Source organism: Pezoporus wallicus, unplaced genomic scaffold, assembly GCF_028554395.1.
Source record: "Pezoporus wallicus isolate ANWC-B61680 ecotype Strahan unplaced genomic scaffold, APGP_CSIRO_Pwel_v1 contig_8108, whole genome shotgun sequence".
Classification (NCBI taxonomy): Eukaryota; Metazoa; Chordata; class Aves; order Psittaciformes; family Psittacidae; genus Pezoporus; species Pezoporus wallicus.
Genome location: NW_026638088.1, coordinates 2,887,501 through 2,898,161, shown reverse-complemented (window position 1 = coordinate 2,898,161; position 10,661 = coordinate 2,887,501). Strand labels below are relative to the sequence as shown.

The following is a 10,661-nucleotide window of genomic DNA, read 5'->3' as shown; positions in this document are numbered from 1 at the left end:
CTGAAGTCTGAGGCAGTGTGCTGGAAGCTGAGGATGTTGATGCTGGATTACTGCAGTACTTAGATGCCCTAATTGTGGGTCAGAGGGCTACAAACAGCTTGACTGTTACCCAGTCTGGAGACAGGAGCTCATCACTGCTGAGGGCACAGTGAGACAACAGCGCTTCACCTAGGAATCAGCCAGTTGGAGTTGTGGCTGCTGGAAACCCCAAACCAAATGGTAGGAGAAGCAATAGGGCAGTGGATGAAGTGTAAAGGCAATAGAAGTGGTAACTACAACAGTTCTTTCATTTTTTTAAATTGATCCAAATACAGAAGTGGCTGTGATTTATAAACTTGAAGAAGGTTAGCCTTAATCTCCAGCTAGACATTTTCATTGCCTGAGTAAACTTTGAGCTCATACTAGCTACAGAGGCAGGATTTTGGTATTAATAGAGCCACTTGAGGCAGTTTTCCTAACTTAACCACCCACAGTGTCATGGGGCTTTTACAACGAAACGTTCTGCCTAACAGAAATGACTTCGATGCTTAGGACAGCTTAGGTCCTAAAGGACCGTCTGTGCTGACAATTTAGCTGCTTCCCAAAATAAAGGAAGAGTGCAGAAGAAAACGATAATAAACCAGGAAAATCTAATAGAGAATGTGAATACACAGAGTTGCCTACTGTGGGAATCACAGAGAATGTTCCAAAGTAGCCCAGGTGCTGTGTAAAGCCCAGTGCCCATAGGTAGCCAGAGGCACAAATAAACAAGTATTGTTACTTTTAGAGAGCTTTACAGCCATGCCCACAGGGGTTTTGGTTGATTTATACAAGTATTTTGCACCTATGATCTAGTTTCTCAGTGTATCTTCCCACCAAACTATGTGCAGAGGCTCTTTTCTTAACTGCAACTTCCTTGGAGATCCAAGTAATGTAAATGACTTTAAAAAAGCCAATTAAATGTATGATGAAATGTCAGCCTTTCTGATTGCAGCCTTCATTAAGGAACTGGAAATGGGAGGTATTTTTTTACCTAATATTGAACGCAGTTAATTAAAAAGGTAAAGATTACATTGTGCTTCAGTTAATTTGAAATAAAGAACCTCCATTTCAACAATAAATTTCAGATTTTAGTTATAGCAATTAATAGACCAAACTGTGTACTTAAGCTTTTATTATATTGATTCTAAAATAATTAGATTAGCAAACACATTGCAAATATATTATCTAAAACAAATAACATTATCACCATGCTTTTTTGTTATATAGCCCAGCAATAAAACATAGAACAGGGTAATCTCAAGCAATCTCATAAAATTAATAGTCATAGAGCATATATTACATCCTTGCACTAAATGACAAAAGCCAGTCTGATGCTCGTGTGGACAGTTTTAGACTGTGAGGCTTGTGAAATGTTTTGGTGCAGGATTTGTCCAAGTTAAGACATGTCTTTTACATCTAGCAGATGATTTTAGTCACACGTGTGTTTCCTGGAGTGTTTCCAAGCATCCCTGTTGTTAAGCTGCCCAAGTAACCTTGTTTTAACTTCATCTCTCTCAGTCCGTCTCCCACCCAACTTTCACATTCTTCCTTGCAAAGCAAATTGTAAAAAGCATTTCAGGAGCAGCCTGAGACATCACTTTTAAAAGCCTTCAGGCTGTTTGAGAGGCCTTTTAAAAAGCATGACATTCAATCAGAGTTCAGTGAGGAAAGTTTTAATGAATAAACTTGGTAAATGAGAAAGCACCGCAGCACAGTGATTAACTCTCATTTGTGCATCAGTGTTCAAATGAATTAAAATGTTTAAGCCGTAGGAGGCAGGTTACCTCCTCAAGACCTGGCTTTGCCCTCAGAGTCAGTCTGCACCCAGCAACGATTCATCTTGCACAAGATGAGAGGAGGGCTAAAAGAAAAGAACAGCCAGGACAAATGTGTTTTCAATGGGGCTTAGCTGCAGGAAGGCCACGGAGACCTCAGTGTGGCGTTGCTGGAGTGTGACATAATAATACAGTAGGTACGTTGGAGGGGAGACGCTTTGGAAACCTCCTTTCACAGGGGTTTCATTTGACTTGATGTGACAGAGCTAATTTCATTACCAGGAGGCATGCTGGTTTGTGCTGCAGTGTAAAGCAGACTGCTGGAGTCTAGCTCTTTCTGCTTTGCTTAAACTACTCCTGGTGAGCACAATGTGCCTGATGGAGCACCACGATGTTTGTGATATGGACATAATAATTTTACACTCGGAGTTGTTACCACCTTTACTAACAGTCTTTCACTGCATCACTTAATTACATGAAAAGTTAGCTAATGTGTGTGATCCATTAAGGAATAAGGATTTCTTTTAGTGCTTTGATGGCAGTACATCTTAGCAACTGATTTTGCAACAAACCACAACCTTAAATTCTTATAAACTTATTTTCCTTTAAAACTAATTTTAGATTAGTTTCATTCAAGAACCAGGAGCCTGTATTTCTTCCTATGCAGACCCGTTATGATGTGCCTGTTTAACAAATCTGTGCTGGTTTGGAATTACAAATGACAGCCTATTCTATAGAGGGAAAAGTCTTCTTTGACAACAGAACAACATCATATGAGTAACAGATGGAAATCTGTGTCATACAGCTGAGCAGTTTTTTTCCCATGCTCACCAAGGGCCAGTTATTAATTTTACATTGGTCAGAATTAAGGATTTTGGAGGAATTCATCTGAAAGGGGAAGTATGAAAAATTTGTGCTCAATGAAAATTACCATGATCCGCTGTAGATCTATATTCATAACTTGGAAACCTGGCAGTCTTTCCTATTTTTTCCCTCTATAGATTTCTTGTCAACAAGGGTGTCAGAGGTCAATGTCAGAATGCCCCTCTGGCACCCATTAACTATAACCAGAAAACTTGTTCACTATTGATCTACAATGTCTAAATATCTATTATGTTGGATATAAAAGGTGGTTTCACATCTTTCTAAAACAGATAATTCATAAAGGCCAAAGGGTCAGGTCTGGTGATATATTATTGTTTCACTGTATCAGTGACTACAAGTGCAGGAGGGGAACAGGCCAGGCCAAGTGTCATTGAACTCGTGCTGGAGACAGTGGTTCGCCTCCATGCCTGCTGCCCTCCCGTTCACCACCACAGCCCCTTAATGCCATTTAATGCTGTGCACTTGTGGGTTTTACTCAACACTGTGCTGAAAGAATGGTGCCTGAGTAAGTCTCTTTTAAAATCTGTGTTTACCTCCTTGTAGTCAGAGCTCAGATGAGTCTGAAATCTAAATAGAAGTCAAGTTTCTGTACTGAAACTGATGCCATCGGCAAATAAATGGGCTGTGGTCCATCTTGCTGTCTGTAGAGCATTTTATACCATGATGGTCATACAGGCAGGGCTCTGTGTGTGCTGCAGTTTGATTATTGCAAGAATTGTGCACAAAAGGGCAGAGCCCCTGTGGGTTTAAGTTGTCACAGCTCCTTTGACTTCAGTAGAGCGATGACACTTGATGTACACAGAGGATCTGCCCCAGAATACTTGTCAGGCTCTGGCCATAGTTCCAAAATCATGTGTTTTCTGAGCAGACGCTTGTGTAATATCATATGAGTGATTTTGTTTGCTCATATCAACCCATCAAATTTATGGAGGCTCTTTTAATCTCCTCATTATTTAACTATTGAGATACCTCTACTCTGCTTGAGGCTCAAATGCAGAGCAGAAGCAACTGTGAATTTCTTTGTTCTGCTGTTCCTATAGCAGAGCACGGAAACACTGTGAGAATGGAGGACTCAATCCAGGGTTTAGTTCCCCCCCAAGTCCTGTGAATTCAACCTGTGAGACTACATGGCATTTCCCAGGAGACACCTCTTACTTTTGCAGGATGAGATCCATAGGAAGCAAACCCTCTTTGGAAGGGAGCTGATACTGTACTCTTTAATGGAGTTTATGGACTTCTAGCAACCCCCCCCAAATGGTTCATATTCTTCCAGGCTCCATTTTTGAAGAAAGTAAATTGAGATGAATCATGCTAAGATGAGACAGTTAAAATGTCAGGCTCCATAAGTTTCAATGCATCCTTATAGCTCTGAACACTAAACTGCAACTGAACATTGGAATAAGGGAAACAAAAGAGAATCAGATAACTAGTTCTTATAGAGGGGAAAAAAGTCATTTCTGTCTGCGCTGCTACACCATGGAAATCCACATAGTACAGTTTTAGAGCTGTACCTTAAAAAAAACAATTGCAGTTTCTTTTTATCACTGGTCTTGGTTACACATCACTGCCTACTCTATGACACACTGGAATTGCAGAGTTTCTGAGGCAAACAATACACCAGCAGCTTTATTTCTGTTTACAAATGTTACCTGGGGGAAATGTGCCTGTACCTGTTGGATAAATTACAAATCATCAGCACTAAATATGACCCACAACAGTAACATAGAGGGGAAAAGGGACGGCTGCCTGTACGTACTTGGTATTAAAGAAGAGGAAGCTGCCTCCTCAGTATACTGCTGGTTTAATCAGTTAATGGAATGATTCTGCTGTAATGTTTAAACTAGATCTGTCCATGTGGTCTTGCCTCAAGCATTTTCTTGACAACAGCCACTTCTCCATTTATGCTTACCATAAGATGTACAATTAGTTGAATTAACTCTTATGATGCTTCTAAGTGACTCACTGTAGGGTTGAACCCAAGTCACGCTACCAGAAATCCAAAGCACAGCCAGATTCGTGTCCGAGGGGTTTGGTAAAGATGCAGTACACAGAGAAGAGTTGTGGGTAGTGGCATCTGAGCTACCTCTTAGTCCAAGCCTCAGAGCAATGTACAGCTGAACTGACAATAGGAAAACTTTGATAAGAACCAAGAAAAGGCTCAAAGTCTTATTTTGGTAGAGAGCCACCACCTAAACTGCTCTGCTACCACCTTTCTCTTCCAAAGGTTGGGTAGGACAGTTTTGCCTGCCATAGCTGGTGAAGTTACACTTGGTTACATGAACTGTGGACTGTGCATCTAACCCAATCGACCTTGCGCACCTGGTCAACCTGTGGTTGACCTTGACCTGGTCACAAGAAAATTAAAGCCTGTTGCAGGGCTCAGGCCTGAGCCTGTTGTAACTAGATCCCAGACCTGAGCTGGGCATGCCAAGGCTTTAGGTTTAGCTGCAGGGATAAAGCTGAACACCAAATAGGGTCAGGAGAAACAACTGTTTTGTAACTGGATCCTCTCACGCTGCTCTGGCTGCAACACAGATGGGCCAGAATGAAGGCTATCACTCCTAGTTTATAGCCATTAGCAACCGTGATCTGCCTAATATGAAACAGAAATAATAGTATTATTAATAATAATATCAAACTGACACATTATTAGCCTCTACAGATGGCTCTATTCCTCCTAATAATTTTTATTTGTATTTAATGTTTGGAGATGCTGTAAAAAGGGACTAGTGCTTCCAAATGTGACCTCTGTGAGGTTTAAAAGCTACTGAATCAGATGAGATATTAAAGCATTCAATATAATGTATGACTTAAAGCTATGTTTTTAAAACTTTAATAGGAAACGTCTGATGCTTTAGATTACTATTTTTTGAAGTATAGTAGGCTGAAGAATTTGCTTCAGAGGGTCTCTTTATATCCAAGAAGAGCTACAGTGAGAATACACAGTATGTTCTTCCTTCACTGTGCCTCTAAATAGATGTAAAGGAATTAGAGTGTATTAATAATACATCATGTTTCTACTTTGTTTTATACTATTGTACATATGTTCTTACAGCACAGTCAACACCACCGTATTTAAATATCTCCAAGCAGTTCATTAAAGAAGGTGATTAACATCTGTCATGTGTTGTTTTCCTCCTCCTGTCCCTGAGGAGGGGAGGATGTTTAGTGGCAGACCTGATTTTGGTAGGGATTTATCGTTTGTATGGGAAGCTTTTTTGTTTTGCTGAGGTTTTACTTCATTACACAAAACGACCTACTGGGATAAATGTTTGCAAAGGCAACTCCAAAAAAGCCTGCCTTGTAGCTGAAGTGAAAGGTGAAAAGATTTAACTTGAATGGATGTGTAGATACTTGGGCCTGTGTGTGGTGAGAATCCTGCCACATCCTCACCTGCCCATCAGGAGACCTCCCATGGGATGTGAGTGAAGCTCTTGATTTTGGCTTGTGTCTGAGCACTTTGGGCCTTCTTGGGCAGCCCAGAAACATCTGAAGGTAAGGACCAAACAGAATCTGCTAGAGGCTGCGTCTCAAGAAAGCTGTGTGTCCTCCAAGTTCTTTTAATCTGCCTTTGTAGACTGGCCTTGTAGGGGTTTTGCTGCGCAACCAAGGAAACTGTGGTGTAGTTTGAAGTTCCAACTTGCCTTTGCCCCTGCTCACAAGCCCCAATTCAGTGTAGTTTTGGTGGCAAGCTTAAGCTTGCTTCCCCTGCCTGCTCCTGTGTGAGCTGGGTCAGCCATGGTGGGCGTTGTGACACCCACTGTACTGAAAGAGAGTGGATGTTCTACTTGAATCTTGTTGGTTATTGAGCCCTTGGGTCAGAAAGGACCTTAAGATCGTCTAGTTCCAGCCGCCTGCCACGGGCAGGGACATGTCATGCTACACCATGTCACCCAAGGCTCTGTCCAGCCTGGCCTTGTGGAGTGTCAGGTTACTGTCATCAGCTAGGTGAGGCTGTGAGGCCTTTGGTAGCTTTTCTGTGAGCTCTCAGATACGTGAAGATCTGATACAGGCTGATGTTTTCATGGGTATTTTCATTCTCAGCCACATTATTGTGTGGGAAAGACCAGCAATGAGATTAGTTACAGCATTTTCCCTCATAGGACCTCCAAGTTTGGAATGACTGTGGTCTCCATTATAGTCACTTTGCAGCATCAACCTTATCTTCCCAATTTTTGCTTTCAATTTCACTTACTCATGGTAGCTATCCAGGAAAAGCGCAGGGATTTGCCTGAGTTTCTACACTGTCTCTACAAGCTTTCATATGAACTACCAGACCACTAGTAGCTCTTAGTAATAAATTAACCTCTGTCATAATATCTACTAATGCACCTGGATCACATTAGTTGTATTTTGTTTGTTTTTCCAAGGAGAATTTGTTGGCTTCTCATTGACAGGGTGTTTTTGTACTAGCTGGTTTCCATAGACAAGGTGGTCATTATTGTCCACGTTGAATTTGCAGTACCAGCTTCCATCAAGGAAAGGAATTTAGTAGCTAGTTCTGTTTCACACTGAAGGGAGATGGCAAGGTCTGATCCCTTCCTTGATTTTCCCAGAGAACAAATCTTCAGACTGGGAAGAAGGTTTTCTGTACCTCCGAAAGATCTGTATATGGGAGAACACAGAGGAGAATGGGATAATAAAGGACAGGGAGAAGGTCTGTGTGTGCATACGCAATCCATGAACACACACGCACAGCCTTACAAAGATCCCAGTGGGGAACCCACACTAAAGGTTAATGCAGCCCCAGGCTGTAATTAGCCTTTTGCACAGAGTCTCCTTGTTGTGGAATCTCTATTTATGAGGGTTTTCAGGGGCAATGAACCACCAGTCCCCTCCCACAGTGCCCCCAGTAAAGCCCACTGGCAGGAAGCTGGTGAAGATGCTGGGGTTTGGGAGGAATGCTGAGGAGCAGGGCTTCTTGTCCTATGGCTGTGTGGCTCCAGCAGGTCCCTTTGAGACACCAGGGATTCTCAAAGACAGAAAGAACAGAAATGCATTGCCCTGCTCTATGCCTTCTTTCCCTAGAGTAAGGGCTAACCTGCCACTCTGATTCAAAAATTCGTTGTCAGATCAGCTGGTGACAGCAAATTTGCCTGTTAATTGCATGTATCTGTCACCAGAGAGAGAATTGTCCCTGTCCTGCTTTAACTAACATAAGAAAGGTTCCTCTTCATTGAATTGCAAGAAATTAAAGGGATTGGAGAGGATGGTAAATATTAACACTCTCACAAACTCCAAGTTCATCTTACAGAAATGTGCTGTCTTGCTCTTTGGCTGTAGCTGGTAGTTGCAAGGCGCAGTGAGGATGTATTGCAGTGATCAACCCTTTGGTGCCTGGTGGAGTCAACTGCTTGGGGCCATCCCTTCAGTAACTAGCACAGAAAATTACATCCAGGTATTTTGTTATGATCTGGGTTTGCGAGTCTTGCATGTGTTGAAGTCAATAACACTATTGAATTTTACCAATGAATGTTATGTATTTTTAACATTCAAACAAAATATCTCCTCTACTGAGTATGACTCATTCAGGAGCTAGCATAACATCGATGCACTGCTAACAAATTCCTGTGACAGCATGAAGAGGCTGGTATTTAGGGTAAAACATCATGTAATATAACAATGCAAAGACTAGAAGGGAATCAGACTTAATTTGCTTTGGTAATCTCATGCAGATGTTTTAAGCTCCAACTGTCTTCTTGGTGCACAGAGGGAGGTGGGAGAATAAACGGCACCACGGTGGAGTTGGGGGTTCTGTTCTATTAACGCTAAGTGGAATGACATGGGGCTGATAAACTGTGATAACGTTTTCCAAAGGCAAATCCCACAATATATCGAAACCTCCTGGGACCAGGGGTAGGTGTTGTCAGCTCCACTGCAGGCACAAATGCGAACTCCCACCACTGGGATATGTAACAATTTGTAATGCAACAATTAACAGAAATATTGACATAAGTATGTACTCAGCAGGGAGCTGGTATCTCATAGACTCACTAGAGCGACTGTAATACAACATATACAGTACTGCATCAATTCTTAATGCAGGCTGGTCTCCTATATAAATTACAATGAAAGCCTGCCCGGATGTGGATGTGTAGCAGGTTACTTCTATGACGTGGCATGAAAAATAAAACTTCCCTTTCAGATCTGGTGCTTTGAGTTCGTTGTGGGGAAAAGTATGTTATAAAAATGCATATTTTTAAAACCTGAAATACCCGTCAAATTGCATTATCGTCATTGCCAATTTCACAACTGGCAAACCGTGTTAAACATAAATCTGCAAAATTATAATTAGCAAAACATTTTGCAAAGCATTCTCCTGGGGATTTTGAGGTTAGTGCCATTGTAAATGCTGTGGGGTTTATAGCGTGTGTGATTTCCACTCCCCCCCAGAAAGCACACGCGCACATACGTACACACACGCAGCTCCCCACCGCTTTCCTCTCGTCCTCCATCTCAACTAAAGTAAATAAGATATCCGCTCAGATAATGGAAACTCCACTAACCCTCTGTTAGTGCCTTTTCATGCCAATTAAACACATTTTATACAGTCATAGTAGATGCTCCAGTGCCTGCATACCAGACTCCAATAGAGCTCAACCAAACAACAGCCCAGCAAATGGGATGTGGAATACTTCCTGCAAGTTTCCCTTCTGCCTTTGTTTTTAACCACCTGCAAATTATACCAATGGAAAACATTGAGTCTGAAATATAAGTGTTTAGAAATACAGAAGTGGAATCTTTGTCACTGATTACTTTGAAATCAAGATCTCACTTTGCTTAATTTGAATTAATACTTCCTGCCTTAATGAAAACCCGGCTAACAGCATAAAGAAATGTTGACAGGTACAGTTAGTGCATAAACATACATTTATTTACCTACGGTAAGGCATTTCAGCTTGATTCTGTGCTCAGCCCTTGCTATAATCCTGTACAAAAAGTACATTTGCATTTTAGTTTTTAACTGGAATTTTCTTTATGATTTTATTTTGGTTAATTTTGAAGGGGTTCCATAGGGGAATTCTCTCCCCTCATAATCTGCACCCCAGCAAATTACATGTGGCTGTTAAATCATGGGGTTTTAATCAAATATTTTGTTCTTATCAGGTGACAAATGTGAATTTACAATACAACCAAAATGCAACAGGATCAAACGAGGAGCCTTGAAAATACCACACTGGGTTATCGATTAACCCCCGTGTCTGCAGTGAGCAAGCACAAAAAGGGCACAGTCTCTTTGAGTTCAGTCCTGCCTCTTAGGACAGGCAGGGCTGTGTCCTGGTCCCGGCTTGGAGCGATAGCGACTCTATGTCTGGAGGCCCCACTGAGTTGTGAAATGAGCCCGGCTCCAGCACCTGCTCAGGCCTGTTGGAGCCCCGAGGCTCACCAAAGCTTGTGCCTCCCTCTTCTGAAAGAGGTGACATATATCCTGCCTTAAAGACAAGACCACTATTACAAATCCCGGAATATAAATTACACTTTCATCTTTCTTTGGTTTTTCTTTCTTTTGCTTCAGTTTTCATTCCAGTATAAACTTTCCTGTCAAAAGGACATTTCTGATGTGTCAAATTCACCACTGGTAATGAACAGGTTGACAAATGTTGAAGGTGAGCAGACATTTGGGTCTGCTGCAGCTGCCTGCAGCCAAGAGGAAACCATGACTTTCACAAGGATAACGAGGCTTTGAAAGATGGCTAAAATGTCGCCATCAACCTGCCCTTCTGCTACTTAGTAATTAGATAATTAGTCAGGCCCTAATTATGGGATCAAGGTGCAGGAAAACAATTAGCTGAAAGAATTACTGCGGAAAAGCGGAACTCTGACTCCTGCAAACAATATTTGATGTTAAGATGTTAGTGATTTTAGAAACCATTTTGATTCCTTGCACAGACAATCCATATAGCCTGTGCCTCCTTTGTTTATTGCATCTTATTGTCTCTCCAAGCAACGGCTTTGGGTCAGAGAGGTAGTGAGGAAACG

General features: G+C 41.7%; 1 long non-coding RNA gene across 1 annotated transcript in view; it reads left to right on the top strand.

Annotated features, from left to right (window-relative positions):
* Positions 1–2,059: 2,059 nt before the first annotated feature.
* Positions 2,060–10,661, top strand: part of LOC130599130 (uncharacterized) — a 61,342-nt gene continuing 52,740 nt past the window's right edge. Inside the window, exon 1 of the long non-coding RNA XR_008972163.1 lies at positions 2,060–2,156. This is a non-coding gene — a long non-coding RNA (uncharacterized LOC130599130). The remainder of the gene's footprint in view (positions 2,157–10,661) is intronic.